At 42.2% G+C, this 16,059-nt stretch overlaps 4 non-coding genes across 4 annotated transcripts; all 4 read left to right on the forward strand.

Annotated features, from left to right (window-relative positions):
• The first annotated feature begins 1,926 nt into the window (after positions 1–1,926).
• On the forward strand, positions 1,927–2,000 carry trnan-guu (transfer RNA asparagine (anticodon GUU)). Its single transcript has one exon. It is a non-coding gene; the product is annotated as a tRNA-Asn (tRNA).
• A 1,093-nt stretch (positions 2,001–3,093) lies between these two features.
• Positions 3,094–3,167, forward strand: trnan-guu (transfer RNA asparagine (anticodon GUU)). Its single transcript has one exon. It is a non-coding gene; the product is annotated as a tRNA-Asn (tRNA).
• A 1,093-nt stretch (positions 3,168–4,260) lies between these two features.
• On the forward strand, positions 4,261–4,334 carry trnan-guu (transfer RNA asparagine (anticodon GUU)). The gene has a single exon. It is a non-coding gene; the product is annotated as a tRNA-Asn (tRNA).
• Positions 4,335–11,262: 6,928 nt separating this feature from the next.
• On the forward strand, positions 11,263–11,336 carry trnan-guu (transfer RNA asparagine (anticodon GUU)). Its single transcript has one exon. It is a non-coding gene; the product is annotated as a tRNA-Asn (tRNA).
• Positions 11,337–16,059: the final 4,723 nt, after the last annotated feature.

A 16,059-nucleotide genomic window follows, 5' to 3' on the forward strand; every position in this document is an offset into this window, starting at 1 on the left:
GCTGTCTTTCTATTTCTAGTGATATGGAAGACCTTCCTGGCCTTACAGTAAGCTTGCTTTTGACCTGCTGTGTTTCCTGTTGTAACATGTGATTAGTGTGTTGTTGAACATGAAAGATGACAAGTTACTATACCTACTGGTAAAATGGCTGTCAATGGTCTCTGATCTTCTGTTACTCAATAGCTTGATCATTCTGTGTTCTCCAAGGAACATATAATTTATTCTTATTAATCTGGCTAGTATGACAACGTAAATGATGTCAATCTGGTATGAAAAAACGTATTATTTATATTTATCTCGCGAGAAGGACAATGTTGGTCCAGTGTGTTTGTGTGTAAATGTATGCCTATACGCCATGAAAGTGACTAGCCACTTCATCATTCTTCCGGAGTCAGTCCCCTAATTATTTTTGAATGTGCTTGGCTATTATATATTACATTTGTGAAAATGCAGTTGTTTAACATATATATTTATCAGAATATATTTGTGATTGTGGCTGAATTTACTCCTGCCAGATGCCTTTTAATATAATGTTGCGCTGACGAACATTGCGCTACACCTTTGCCCTTTTAAGGCCATTCAAAAAGCTAACAAACATTAGAAAACTACAGGGCTACTTCCTTGAAAATGTTGCTGCACTTTCGATGCACGTTAACACAACCATTGGAACAAAGTGTTGTTGTTTCGTAAACTCCATGTTCAGTTGGATGAGAGCACGAATGGCCAGCAATCAAGTGTCAGGATTAAAGACACCACAAGTCTCTGTGGCGCAATTGGTTAGTGCGTTAGACTGTTAATCTAAAGGTTGGTGGTTCGACCCCACCCAGGGACGACAGTTTCCAGTTTGTTATGCTCCATGATGTGGATGTGACATCCTGGACCTGTAATGAGATTCCCAGTTACTTTGTCCTGCTGAGGGTCAATGCCAACACATGCCTCTCTCGTGGAATCAGTTAGAGTGTTTGACTGTCAATCTAAAGGTTGGTGCTTTGACACCACCCAGGGATGACATTTTTCAGATTGTGAAGTCCCCCTTCCTGACTTGGCGTGAGCTTCCATGAGACTTTGGCCTGCTGAGGGTCAGTATAACCACAAGTCTCTGTGGTGCAGTTTGTTGGCGCGTTAGACTGTTCATTTAAAAGTTGGTGATTTGAGCCCACCCAGGGATGCTGTCTTTCTATTTCTAGTGATATGGAAGACCTTCCTGGCCTTACAGTAAGCTTGCTTTTGACCTGCTGTGTTTCCTGTTGTAACATGTGATTGGTGTGTTGTTGAACATGAAAGATGACAAGTTACTATACCTACTGGTAAAATGGCTGTCAATGGTCTCTGATCTTCTGTTACTCAATAGCTTGATCATTCTGTGTTCTCCAAGGAACATATAATTTATTCTTATTAATCTGGCTAGTATGACAACGTAAATGATGTCAATCTGGTATGAAAAAACGTATTATTTATATTTATCTCGCGAGAAGGACAATGTTGGTCCAGAGTTTTTGTGTGTAAATGTATGCCTATACGCCATAAAAGTGACTAGCCACTTCATCATTCTTCCGGAGTCAGTCCCCTAATTATTTTTGAATGGGCTTGGCGATTATATATTACATTTGTGAAAATGCAGTTGTTTAAAATATATATTTATCATAATATATTTGTGATTGTGGCTGAATTTACTCCTGCCAGATGCCTTTTAATATAATGTTGCGCTGACGAACATTGCGCTACATCTTTGCCCTTTTAAGGCCATTCAAACAGCTAACAAACATTAGAAAACTACAGGGCTACTTCCTTGAAAATGTTGCTGCACTTTCGATGCACGTTAACACAACCATTGGAACAAAGTGTTGTTGTTTCGTAAACTCCATGTTCAGTTGGATGAGAGCACAAATGGCTAGTGATCTAGCGTCAGTATTAAATACACCACAAGTCTCTGTGGCGCAATTGGTTAGCGCGTTAGACTGTTAATCTAAAGGTTGGTGGTTCGAGCCCACCCAGGGACGACAGTTTTCAGTTTGTTGTGCTCCATGATGTCGATGTGACGCCCTGTACCTGTTATGAGATTCCTGTTAAATTGCCGTGCTGAGGGTCAATGCCAACACAAGCCTCTCTCGTGCAATCAGTTAGTGTGTTTGACTGTCAATCTAAAGGTTGGTGCTTTGACACCACCCAGGGATGACATTTTTCAGATTGTGAAGTCCCCCTTCCTGACTTGGCGTTAGCTTCCATGAGACTTTGGCCTGCTGAGGGTCAGTATAACCACAAGTCTCTGTGGTGCAATTTGTTGGCGCGTTAGACTGTTCATTTAAAAGTTGGTGATTTGAGCCCACCCAGGGATGCTGTCTTTCTATTTCTAGTGATATGGAAGACCTTCCTGGCCTTACAGTAAGCTTGCTTTTGACCTGCTGTGTTTCCTGTTGTAACATGTGATTGGTGTGTTGTTGAACATGAAAGATGACAAGTTACTATACCTACTGGTAAAATGGCTGTCAATGGTCTCTGATCTTCTGTTACTCAATAGCTTGATCATTCTGTGTTCTCCAAGGAACATATCATTTATTCTTATTAATCTGGCTAGTATGACAACGTAAATGATGTCAATCTGGTATGAAAAAACGTATTATTTATATTTATCTCGCGAGAAGGACAATGTTGGTCCAGAGTTTTTGTGTGTAAATGTATGCCTATACGCCATAAAAGTGACTAGCCACTTCATCATTCTTCCGGAGTCAGTCCCCTAATTATTTTTGAATGGGCTTGGCGATTATATATTACATTTGTGAAAATGCAGTTGTTTAAAATATATATTTATCATAATATATTTGTGATTGTGGCTGAATTTACTCCTGCCAGATGCCTTTTAATATAATGTTGCGCTGACGAACATTGCGCTACATCTTTGCCCTTTTAAGGCCATTCAAACAGCTAACAAACATTAGAAAACTACAGGGCTACTTCCTTGAAAATGTTGCTGCACTTTCGATGCACGTTAACACAACCATTGGAACAAAGTGTTGTTGTTTCGTAAACTCCATGTTCAGTTGGATGAGAGCACAAATGGCTAGTGATCTAGCGTCAGTATTAAATACACCACAAGTCTCTGTGGCGCAATTGGTTAGCGCGTTAGACTGTTAATCTAAAGGTTGGTGGTTCGAGCCCACCCAGGGACGACAGTTTTCAGTTTGTTGTGCTCCATGATGTCGATGTGACGCCCTGTACCTGTTATGAGATTCCTGTTAAATTGCCGTGCTGAGGGTCAATGCCAACACAAGCCTCTCTCGTGCAATCAGTTAGTGTGTTTGACTGTCAATCTAAAGGTTGGTGCTTTGACACCACCCAGGGATGACATTTTTCAGATTGTGAAGTCCCCCTTCCTGACTTGGCGTGAGCTTCCATGAGACTTTGGCCTGCTGAGGGTCAGTATAACCACAAGTCTCTGTGGTGCAATTTGTTGGCGCGTTAGACTGTTCATTTAAAAGTTGGTGATTTGAGCCCACCCAGGGATGCTGTCTTTCTATTTCTAGTGATATGGAAGACCTTCCTGGCCTTACAGTAAGCTTGCTTTTGACCTGCTGTGTTTCCTGTTGTAACATGTGATTGGTGTGTTGTTGAACATGAAAGATGACAAGTTACTATACCTACTGGTAAAATGGCTGTCAATGGTCTCTGATCTTCTGTTACTCAATAGCTTGATCATTCTGTGTTCTCCAAGGAACATATAATTTATTCTTATTAATCTGGCTAGTATGACAACGTAAATGATGTCAATCTGGTATGAAAAAACGTATTATTTATATTTATCTTGCGAGAAGGACAATGTTGGTCCAGAGTTTTTGTGTGTAAATGTATGCCTATACGCCATAAAAGTGACTAGCCACTTCATCATTCTTCCGGAGTCAGTCCCCTAATTATTTTTGAATGGGCTTGGCGATTATATATTACATTTGTGAAAATGCAGTTGTTTAAAATATATATTTATCATAATATATTTGTGATTGTGGCTGAATTTACTCTTGCCAGATGCCTTTTAATATAATGTTGCGCTGACGAACATTGCGCTACATCTTTGCCCTTTTAAGGCCATTCAAAAAGCTAACAAACATTAGAAAACTACAGGGCTACTTCCTTGAAAATGTTGCTGCACTTTCGATGCACGTTAACACAACCATTGGAACAAAGTGTTGTTGTTTCGTAAACTCCATGTTCAGTTGGATGAGATCACGAATGGCCAGCGATCTAGCGTCAGGATTAAATACACCACAAGTCTCTGTGGCGCAATTGGTTAGCGCGTTAGACTGTTAATCTAAAGGTTGGTGGTTCAAGCCCACCCAGGGACGACAGTTTTCAGTTTGTTGTGCTCCATGATGTCGATGTGACTACCTGTTATGAGATTCCTGTTAAATTGCCGTGCTGAGGGTCAATGCCAACACAAGCCTCTCTCGTGCAATCAGTTAGCGTGTTTGACTGTCAATCTAAAGGTTGGTGCTTTGACACCACCCAGGGATGACATTTTTCAGATTGTGGAGATGTGAACTGACCCTTCCTGACTTGGCGTGAGCTTCCATGAGACTTTGGCCTGCTGAGGGTCAGTATAACCACAATTTGTTGGCGCGTTACTGTTAATTTCAAAGTTGGTGATTTGAGCCCACCCAGGGATGCTGTCTTTCTATTTCTAGTGATATGGAAGACCTTCCTGGCCTTACAGTAAGCTTGCTTTTGACCTGCTGTGTTTCCTGTTGTAACATGTGATTGGTGTGTTGTTGAACATGAAAGATGACAAGTTACTATACCTACTGGTAAAATGGCTGTCAATGGTCTCTGATCTTCTGTTACTCAATAGCTTGATCATTCTGTGTTCTCCAAGGAACATATAATTTATTCTTATTAATCTGGCTAGTATGACAACGTAAATGATGTCAATCTGGTATGAAAAAACGTATTATTTATATTTATCTTGCGAGAAGGACAATGTTGGTCCAGAGTTTTTGTGTGTAAATGTATGCCTATACGCCATAAAAGTGACTAGCCACTTCATCATTCTTCCGGAGTCAGTCCCCTAATTATTTTTGAATGGGCTTGGCATTTATATATTACATTTGTGAAAATGCAGTTGTTTAAAATATATATTTATCATAATACATTTGTGATTGTGGCTGAATTTACTCTTGCCAGATGCCTTTTAATATAATGTTGCGCTGACGAACATTGCGCTACATCTTTGCCCTTTTAAGGCCATTCAAAAAGCTAACAAACATTAGAAAACTACAGGGCTACTTCCTTGAAAATGTTGCTGCACTTTCGATGCACGTTAACACAACCATTGGAACAAAGTGTTGTTGTTTCGTAAACTCCATGTTCAGTTGGATGAGATCACGAATGGCCAGCGATCTAGCGTCAGGATTAAATACACCACAAGTCTCTGTGGCGCAATTGGTTAGTGCGTTAGACTGTTAATCTAAAGGTTGGTGGTTCAAGCCCACCCAGGGACGACAGTTTTCAGTTTGTTGTGCTCCATGATGTCGATGTGACTACCTGTTATGAGATTCCTGTTAAATTGCCGTGCTGAGGGTCAATGCCAACACAAGCCTCTCTCGTGCAATCAGTTAGCGTGTTTGACTGTCAATCTAAAGGTTGGTGCTTTGACACCACCCAGGGATGACATTTTTCAGATTGTGGAGATGTGAACTGACCCTTCCTGACTTGGCGTGAGCTTCCATGAGACTTTGGCCTGCTGAGGGTCAGTATAACCACAATTTGTTGGCGCGTTACTGTTAATTTCAAAGTTGGTGATTTGAGCCCACCCAGGGATGCTGTCTTTCTATTTCTAGTGATATGGAAGACCTTCCTGGCCTTACAGTAAGCTTGCTTTTGACCTGCTGTGTTTCCTGTTGTAACATGTGATTAGTGTGTTGTTGAACATGAAAGATGACAAGTTACTATACCTACTGGTAAAATGGCTGTCAATGGTCTCTGATCTTCTGTTACTCAATAGCTTGATCATTCTGTGTTCTCCAAGGAACATATAATTTATTCTTATTAATCTGGCTAGTATGACAACGTAAATGATGTCAATCTGGTATGAAAAAACGTATTATTTATATTTATCTCGCGAGAAGGACAATGTTGGTCCAGTGTGTTTGTGTGTAAATGTATGCCTATACGCCATGAAAGTGACTAGCCACTTCATCATTCTTCCGGAGTCAGTCCCCTAATTATTTTTGAATGGGCTTGGCGATTATATATTACATTTGTGAAAATGCAGTTGTTTAAAATATATATTTATCATAATATATTTGTGAAATTGGCAGGGATGACCGTTTTCAGTTTGTTGTGCTCCATGATGTGACGTCCTATTCCTGTTAAATTGCCGTGCTGAGGGTTGTTATATAAATAATCTAATATAAAGCGTTACTTGCAGACCAAAGCTCTGGTTAAACCGGATGCCCTCAGATAACTCTGGGCCCAGTGTCCTCAGTCAAGTCTAGAGCCTGCGTGCAATAACATGATTATCCAAAGGACACACAGCTGCCATCACGCAAATATACTCCCCTGTAACTACAAAGAGCAGCCTGCAACACTAACGAGCTTAGAAGTGCCAAGCTATCTCACTGACATTGACCCTTGCATGCACTCCTGCAAAGACAGGAAACACCTGAGTCTAAAGCAGACATTACCAATATCCACGCTTCCTTGACACACGTACATCTCATGAAGCACTGTACACTCACACTCTACCCCCCCCCCCCCCCCCCCCTACTCGTTGGGTGCCAAGAGCAAAGGACTTTGCTGTGCACCAGTGGGGCCCGCTCTGGCTAGAGCAAGGCCCACCTCCAACTCTCCAGGACCAGTCAGAAGACCAACACGACGAGACTCCACCTACATTATTCTGTGTATACATTCTGCTGTAAACTCTGGCTGAGGGGCCAAATTATTCTGACTCCTCACAGAGTCACATTCCTTAGGTCCGTGCACGATAAACGGCAGGACAAGATAACTTTGACCAATAAACTGCCTTTTTGATACACCTGATTCCACTCTGTCCAGCGTCGTTGTTTTGCATTCCCTCTCCAGTATGAAACACCAACAGGGTCAATGCCAACACAAGCCTCTCTCGTGCAATCAGTTAGCGTGTTTTACTGTCAATCTAACGGTTGGTGCTTTGACACCACCCAGGGATGACATTTTTCAGATTGTGGAGATGTGAACTGACCCTTCCTGATTTGGCGTGAGCTTCCATGAGACTTTGGCCTGCTGAGGGTCAGTATAACTACAAGTCTCTGTGGTGCATTTTGTTGGCGCGTTAGACTGTTAATTTAAAAGTTGGTGATTTGAGCCCACCCAGCGATGCTGTCTTTCTGTTTCTAGTGATATAGAAGACCTTCCTGGCCTTACAGTAAGCTTGCTTTTGACCTGCTGTTTTTCCTGTTGTCACATGTGATTGGTGTGTTGTTGAACATGAAAGATGACAAGTTACTATACCTACTGGTAAAATGGCTGTCAATGGTCTCTGATCTTCTGTTACTCAATAGCTTGATCATTCTGTGTTCTCCAAGGAACATATAATTTATTCTTATTAATCTGGCTAGTATGACAACGTAAATGATGTCAATCTGGTATGAAAAAACGTATTATTTATATTTATCTCGCGAGAAGGACAATGTTGGTCCAGTGTGTTTGTGTGTAAATGTATGCCTATACGCCATGAAAGTGACTAGCCACTTCATCATTCTTCCGGAGTCAGTCCCCTAATTATTTTTGAATGGGCTTGGCGATTATATATTACATTTGTGAAAATGCAGTTGTTTAAAATATATATTTATCATAATATATTTGTGAAATTGGCAGGGATGACCGTTTTCAGTTTGTTGTGCTCCATGATGTGACGTCCTATTCCTGTTAAATTGCCGTGCTGAGGGTTGTTATATAAATAATCTAATATAAAGCGTTACTAGCAGACCAAAGCTCTGGTTAAACCGGATGCCCTCAGATAACTCTGGGCCCAGTGTCCTCAGTCAAGTCTAGAGCCTGCGTGCAATAACATGATTATCCAAAGGACACACAGCTGCCATCACGCAAATATACTCCCCTGTAACTACAAAGAGCAGCCTGCAACACTAACGAGCTTAGAAGTGCCAAGCTATCTCACTGACATTGACCCTTGCATGCACTCCTGCAAAGACAGGAAACACCTGAGTCTAAAGCAGACATTACCAATATCCACGCTTCCTTGACACACGTACATCTCATGAAGCACTGTACACTCACACTCTACCCCCCCCCCCCCCCCCCCCTACTCGTTGGGTGCCAAGAGCAAAGGACTTTGCTGTGCACCAGTGGGGCCCGCTCTGGCTAGAGCAAGGCCCACCTCCAACTCTCCAGGACCAGTCAGAAGACCAACACGACGAGACTCCACCTACATTATTCTGTGTATACATTCTGCTGTAAACTCTGGCTGAGGGGCCAAATTATTCTGACTCCTCACAGAGTCACATTCCTTAGGTCCGTGCACGATAAACGGCAGGACAAGATAACTTTGACCAATAAACTGCCTTTTTGATACACCTGATTCCACTCTGTCCAGCGTCGTTGTTTTGCATTCCCTCTCCAGTATGAAACACCAACAGGGTCAATGCCAACACAAGCCTCTCTCGTGCAATCAGTTAGCGTGTTTTACTGTCAATCTAACGGTTGGTGCTTTGACACCACCCAGGGATGACATTTTTCAGATTGTGGAGATGTGAACTGACCCTTCCTGATTTGGCGTGAGCTTCCATGAGACTTTGGCCTGCTGAGGGTCAGTATAACTACAAGTCTCTGTGGTGCATTTTGTTGGCGCGTTAGACTGTTAATTTAAAAGTTGGTGATTTGAGCCCACCCAGCGATGCTGTCTTTCTGTTTCTAGTGATATAGAAGACCTTCCTGGCCTTACAGTAAGCTTGCTTTTGACCTGCTGTTTTTCCTGTTGTCACATGTGATTGGTGTGTTGTTGAACATGAAAGATGACAAGTTACTATACCTACTGGTAAAATGGCTGTCAATGGTCTCTGATCTTCTGTTACTCAATAGCTTGATCATTCTGTGTTCTCCAAGGAACATATAATTTATTCTTATTAATCTGGTTAGTATGACAACGTAAATGATGTCAATCTGGTATGAAAAAACGTATTATTTATATTTATCTCGCGAGAAGGACAATGTTGGTCCAGTGTGTTTGTGTGTATATGTATGCCTATACGCCATGAAAGTGACTAGCCACTTCATCATTCTTCCGGAGTCAGTCCCCTAATTATTTTTGAATGTGCTTGGCTATTATATATTACATTTGTGAAAATGCAGTTGTTTAACATATATATTTATCAGAATATATTTGTGATTGTGGCTGAATTTACTCCTGCCAGATGCCTTTTAATATAATGTTGCGCTGACGAACATTGCGCTACACCTTTGCCCTTTTAAGGCCATTCAAAAAGCTAACAAACATTAGAAAACTACAGGGCTACTTCCTTGAAAATGTTGCTGCACTTTGGATGCACGTTAACACAACCATTGGAACAAAGTGTTGTTGTTTCGTAAACTCCATGTTCAGTTGGATGAGATCACGAATGGCCAGCGATCTAGCGTCAGGATTAAATACACCACAAGTCTCTGTGGCGCAATTGGTTAGTGCGTTAGACTGTTAATCTAAAGGTTGGTGGTTCGACCCCACCCAGGGACGACAGTTTCCAGTTTGTTATGCTCCATGATGTGGATGTGACATCCTGGACCTGTAATGAGATTCCCAGTTACTTTGTCCTGCTGAGGGTCAATGCCAACACATGCCTCTCTCGTGGAATCAGTTAGAGTGTTTGACTGTCAATCTAAAGGTTGGTGCTTTGACACCACCCAGGGATGACATTTTAAGGCCATTCAAAAGGCCATTCAAAAAGCTAACAAACATTAGAAAACTACAGGGCTACTTCCTTGAAAATGTTGCTGCACTTTCGATGCACGTTAACACAACCATTGGAACAAAGTGTTGTTGTTTCGTAAACTCCATGTTCAGTTGGATGAGAGCACGAATGGCCAGCAATCAAGTGTCAGGATTAAAGACACCACAAGTCTCTGTGGCGCAATTGGTTAGTGCGTTAGACTGTTAATCTAAAGGTTGGTGGTTCGACCCCACCCAGGGACGACAGTTTCCAGTTTGTTATGCTCCATGATGTGGATGTGACATCCTGGACCTGTAATGAGATTCCCAGTTACTTTGTCCTGCTGAGGGTCAATGCCAACACATGCCTCTCTCGTGGAATCAGTTAGAGTGTTTGACTGTCAATCTAAAGGTTGGTGCTTTGACACCACCCAGGGATGACATTTTTCAGATTGTGAAGTCCCCCTTCCTGACTTGGCGTGAGCTTCCATGAGACTTTGGCCTGCTGAGGGTCAGTATAACCACAAGTCTCTGTGGTGCAATTTGTTGGCGCGTTAGACTGTTCATTTAAAAGTTGGTGATTTGAGCCCACCCAGGGATGCTGTCTTTCTATTTCTAGTGATATGGAAGACCTTCCTGGCCTTACAGTAAGCTTGCTTTTGACCTGCTGTGTTTCCTGTTGTAACATGTGATTGGTGTGTTGTTGAACATGAAAGATGACAAGTTACTATACCTACTGGTAAAATGGCTGTCAATGGTCTCTGATCTTCTGTTACTCAATAGCTTGATCATTCTGTGTTCTCCAAGGAACATATAATTTATTCTTATTAATCTGGCTAGTATGACAACGTAAATGATGTCAATCTGGTATGAAAAAACGTATTATTTATATTTATCTTGCGAGAAGGACAATGTTGGTCCAGAGTTTTTGTGTGTAAATGTATGCCTATACGCCATAAAAGTGACTAGCCACTTCATCATTCTTCCGGAGTCAGTCCCCTAATTATTTTTGAATGGGCTTGGCGATTATATATTACATTTGTGAAAATGCAGTTGTTTAAAATATATATTTATCATAATATATTTGTGATTGTGGCTGAATTTACTCTTGCCAGATGCCTTTTAATATAATGTTGCGCTGACGAACATTGCGCTACATCTTTGCCCTTTTAAGGCCATTCAAAAAGCTAACAAACATTAGAAAACTACAGGGCTACTTCCTTGAAAATGTTGCTGCACTTTCGATGCACGTTAACACAACCATTGGAACAAAGTGTTGTTGTTTCGTAAACTCCATGTTCAGTTGGATGAGATCACGAATGGCCAGCGATCTAGCGTCAGGATTAAATACACCACAAGTCTCTGTGGCGCAATTGGTTAGCGCGTTAGACTGTTAATCTAAAGGTTGGTGGTTCAAGCCCACCCAGGGACGACAGTTTTCAGTTTGTTGTGCTCCATGATGTCGATGTGACTACCTGTTATGAGATTCCTGTTAAATTGCCGTGCTGAGGGTCAATGCCAACACAAGCCTCTCTCGTGCAATCAGTTAGCGTGTTTGACTGTCAATCTAAAGGTTGGTGCTTTGACACCACCCAGGGATGACATTTTTCAGATTGTGGAGATGTGAACTGACCCTTCCTGACTTGGCGTGAGCTTCCATGAGACTTTGGCCTGCTGAGGGTCAGTATAACCACAATTTGTTGGCGCGTTACTGTTAATTTCAAAGTTGGTGATTTGAGCCCACCCAGGGATGCTGTCTTTCTATTTCTAGTGATATGGAAGACCTTCCTGGCCTTACAGTAAGCTTGCTTTTGACCTGCTGTGTTTCCTGTTGTAACATGTGATTAGTGTGTTGTTGAACATGAAAGATGACAAGTTACTATACCTACTGGTAAAATGGCTGTCAATGGTCTCTGATCTTCTGTTACTCAATAGCTTGATCATTCTGTGTTCTCCAAGGAACATATAATTTATTCTTATTAATCTGGCTAGTATGACAACGTAAATGATGTCAATCTGGTATGAAAAAACGTATTATTTATATTTATCTCGCGAGAAGGACAATGTTGGTCCAGTGTGTTTGTGTGTAAATGTATGCCTATACGCCATGAAAGTGACTAGCCACTTCATCATTCTTCCGGAGTCAGTCCCCTAATTATTTTTGAATGGGCTTGGCGATTATATATTACATTTGTGAAAATGCAGTTGTTTAAAATATATATTTATCATAATATATTTGTGAAATTGGCAGGGATGACCGTTTTCAGTTTGTTGTGCTCCATGATGTGACGTCCTATTCCTGTTAAATTGCCGTGCTGAGGGTTGTTATATAAATAATCTAATATAAAGCGTTACTAGCAGACCAAAGCTCTGGTTAAACCGGATGCCCTCAGATAACTCTGGGCCCAGTGTCCTCAGTCAAGTCTAGAGCCTGCGTGCAATAACATGATTATCCAAAGGACACACAGCTGCCATCACGCAAATATACTCCCCTGTAACTACAAAGAGCAGCCTGCAACACTAACGAGCTTAGAAGTGCCAAGCTATCTCACTGACATTGACCCTTGCATGCACTCCTGCAAAGACAGGAAACACCTGAGTCTAAAGCAGACATTACCAATATCCACGCTTCCTTGACACACGTACATCTCATGAAGCACTGTACACTCACACTCTACCCCCCCCCCCCCCCCCCCTACTCGTTGGGTGCCAAGAGCAAAGGACTTTGCTGTGCACCAGTGGGGCCCGCTCTGGCTAGAGCAAGGCCCACCTCCAACTCTCCAGGACCAGTCAGAAGACCAACACGACGAGACTCCACCTACATTATTCTGTGTATACATTCTGCTGTAAACTCTGGCTGAGGGGCCAAATTATTCTGACTCCTCACAGAGTCACATTCCTTAGGTCCGTGCACGATAAACGGCAGGACAAGATAACTTTGACCAATAAACTGCCTTTTTGATACACCTGATTCCACTCTGTCCAGCGTCGTTGTTTTGCATTCCCTCTCCAGTATGAAACACCAACAGGGTCAATGCCAACACAAGCCTCTCTCGTGCAATCAGTTAGCGTGTTTTACTGTCAATCTAACGGTTGGTGCTTTGACACCACCCAGGGATGACATTTTTCAGATTGTGGAGATGTGAACTGACCCTTCCTGATTTGGCGTGAGCTTCCATGAGACTTTGGCCTGCTGAGGGTCAGTATAACTACAAGTCTCTGTGGTGCATTTTGTTGGCGCGTTAGACTGTTAATTTAAAAGTTGGTGATTTGAGCCCACCCAGCGATGCTGTCTTTCTGTTTCTAGTGATATAGAAGACCTTCCTGGCCTTACAGTAAGCTTGCTTTTGACCTGCTGTTTTTCCTGTTGTCACATGTGATTGGTGTGTTGTTGAACATGAAAGATGACAAGTTACTATACCTACTGGTAAAATGGCTGTCAATGGTCTCTGATCTTCTGTTACTCAATAGCTTGATCATTCTGTGTTCTCCAAGGAACATATAATTTATTCTTATTAATCTGGTTAGTATGACAACGTAAATGATGTCAATCTGGTATGAAAAAACGTATTATTTATATTTATCTCGCGAGAAGGACAATGTTGGTCCAGTGTGTTTGTGTGTATATGTATGCCTATACGCCATGAAAGTGACTAGCCACTTCATCATTCTTCCGGAGTCAGTCCCCTAATTATTTTTGAATGTGCTTGGCTATTATATATTACATTTGTGAAAATGCAGTTGTTTAACATATATATTTATCAGAATATATTTGTGATTGTGGCTGAATTTACTCCTGCCAGATGCCTTTTAATATAATGTTGCGCTGACGAACATTGCGCTACACCTTTGCCCTTTTAAGGCCATTCAAAAAGCTAACAAACATTAGAAAACTACAGGGCTACTTCCTTGAAAATGTTGCTGCACTTTCGATGCACGTTAACACAACCATTGGAACAAAGTGTTGTTGTTTCGTAAACTCCATGTTCAGTTGGATGAGAGCACGAATGGCCAGCAATCAAGTGTCAGGATTAAAGACACCACAAGTCTCTGTGGCGCAATTGGTTAGTGTGTTAGACTGTTAATCTAAAGGTTGGTGGTTCGACCCCACCCAGGGACGACAGTTTCCAGTTTGTTATGCTCCATGATGTGGATGTGACATCCTGGACCTGTAATGAGATTCCCAGTTACTTTGTCCTGCTGAGGGTCAATGCCAACACATGCCTCTCTCGTGGAATCAGTTAGAGTGTTTGACTGTCAATCTAAAGGTTGGTGCTTTGACACCACCCAGAGATGCCATTTTTCAGATTGTAGAGATGTGAACTGACCCTTCCTCACTTGTTGTGAGCTTCCATGAGACTTTGGCCTGCTGAGGGTCAGTATAACCACAAGAATCTGTGGTGCAATTGGTTGGCACGTTAGACTGTTAATTTAAAAGTTGGTGATTTGAGCCCACCCAGGGATGCTGTCTTTCCATTTCTCGTGATGTGGTAAGATCTTCCTGACCTTATAGCAAGCTTGCTTGTTTCCTTCTTGTCGCGTGATTGGTGTGTTGTTGAACATGAAAGATGACAAGTTACAATACCTACTGGTAAAATGGCTGTCAATGGTCTCTGATCTTCTGTTACTCAATAGCTTGATCATTCTGTGGTCTCCAAGGAACATATAAATTATCATTTTTAATCCAGGTAGTATGACAACGTAAATTACGTCATTCTGGAATGAAAAACCTAAGCATTTATATTTATATTTATATTGAATGAGAAAAGAGACTGTAACGTTCTTTGCTTCACGGAAACATGGCTCACTCGAGACACGCTACGGGAGTCGGTACAGCCAGCTGGTTTCTTCACACATCGCGCCGACAGAAACAAGCATCTTTCTGGTAAGAAGAGGGGCGGGGGAGTATGCCTTATGATTAACGAGATGTGGTATGATCATAACAACACACAGGAACTCAAGTCCTTCTGTTCACCTGACTTAGAATTCCTCACAATCAAATGTCGACCGCATTATCTACCAAGAGAATTCTCTTCGATTATAATCACAGCCGCATATATTCCCCCCAAGCAGACACATCGATGGCCCTGAACAAACTTTATTTGACTCTATGTAAACTGGAAACCACATATCCTGAGACTGCATTCATTGTAGCTGGGGATTTTAACAAGGCTAATCTGAAAACAAGACTCCCTAAATTCTATCAGCATATCGATTGTGCTACCAGGGCTGGTAAAACCCTGGATCATTGTTATTCTAACTTCCGCGACGCAAATAAGGCCCTCCCCCGCCCTCCTTTCGGAAAAACTGACACGACTCCATTTTGTTGCTCCCTGCCTATAGACAGAGACTAAAACAGGAAGCTCCCGCGCTCAGGTCTGTTCAACTCTGGTCCGTCCAATCTAATTCCACGCTTCAAGATTGCTTCGATCACGTGGATTGGGATATGATCCGCACTGCAGCAAACAACAACATTGACGAATACGCTGATTCGTGAGCGAGTTTATTAGCAAGTGCATCGGCAATGTCGTACCCACAGCAACTATTAAAACATTCCCAAACCAGAAACCGTGGATTGATGGCAGCATTTGCGCGAAACTGAAAGCGTGAACCACTGCTTTTAACCAGTGACCGGAAACATGACCGAATACAAACAGTGTAGCTATTCCCTCCGCAAGGCAATCAAACAAGCTAAGCGTCAGTATAGAGACAAAGTAGAGTCGCAATTCAACGGCTCAGACACAAGAGGTATGTGGCAGGGTCTACAGTCAATCACGGATTAAAAAAGAAAACCAGCCCCGTTGCGGACCAGGATGTCTTGCTCTCAGACAGACTAAACAACTTCTTTGCTCGCTTTGAGGACAATACAGTGCCACTGACACGGCCTGCTACCAAAACCTGCGGATATGCAGCCGATATGAGTAAAACATTTAAACGTATTAACCCCAGCCGTGTCCTCAGAGCATGCGCAGACCAGCTGGCTGGTGTGTTTACGGACATATTCAATCAATCCTTATCCCAGTCTGCTGTTCGTACATGCTTCAAGAGGGCCACCATTGTTCCTGTTCCCAAGAAAGCTAAGGTAACTGAGCTAAAAGACTACCGCCCCGCCCCGTAGCACCCACTTCCGTGCTTTGAGAGACTAGTCAAGGACC

This window comes from Oncorhynchus mykiss, chromosome 21, assembly GCF_057628025.1.
Source record: "Oncorhynchus mykiss isolate SJ-2025 chromosome 21, ASM5762802v1, whole genome shotgun sequence".
NCBI classification, from domain to species: domain Eukaryota; kingdom Metazoa; phylum Chordata; class Actinopteri; order Salmoniformes; family Salmonidae; genus Oncorhynchus; species Oncorhynchus mykiss.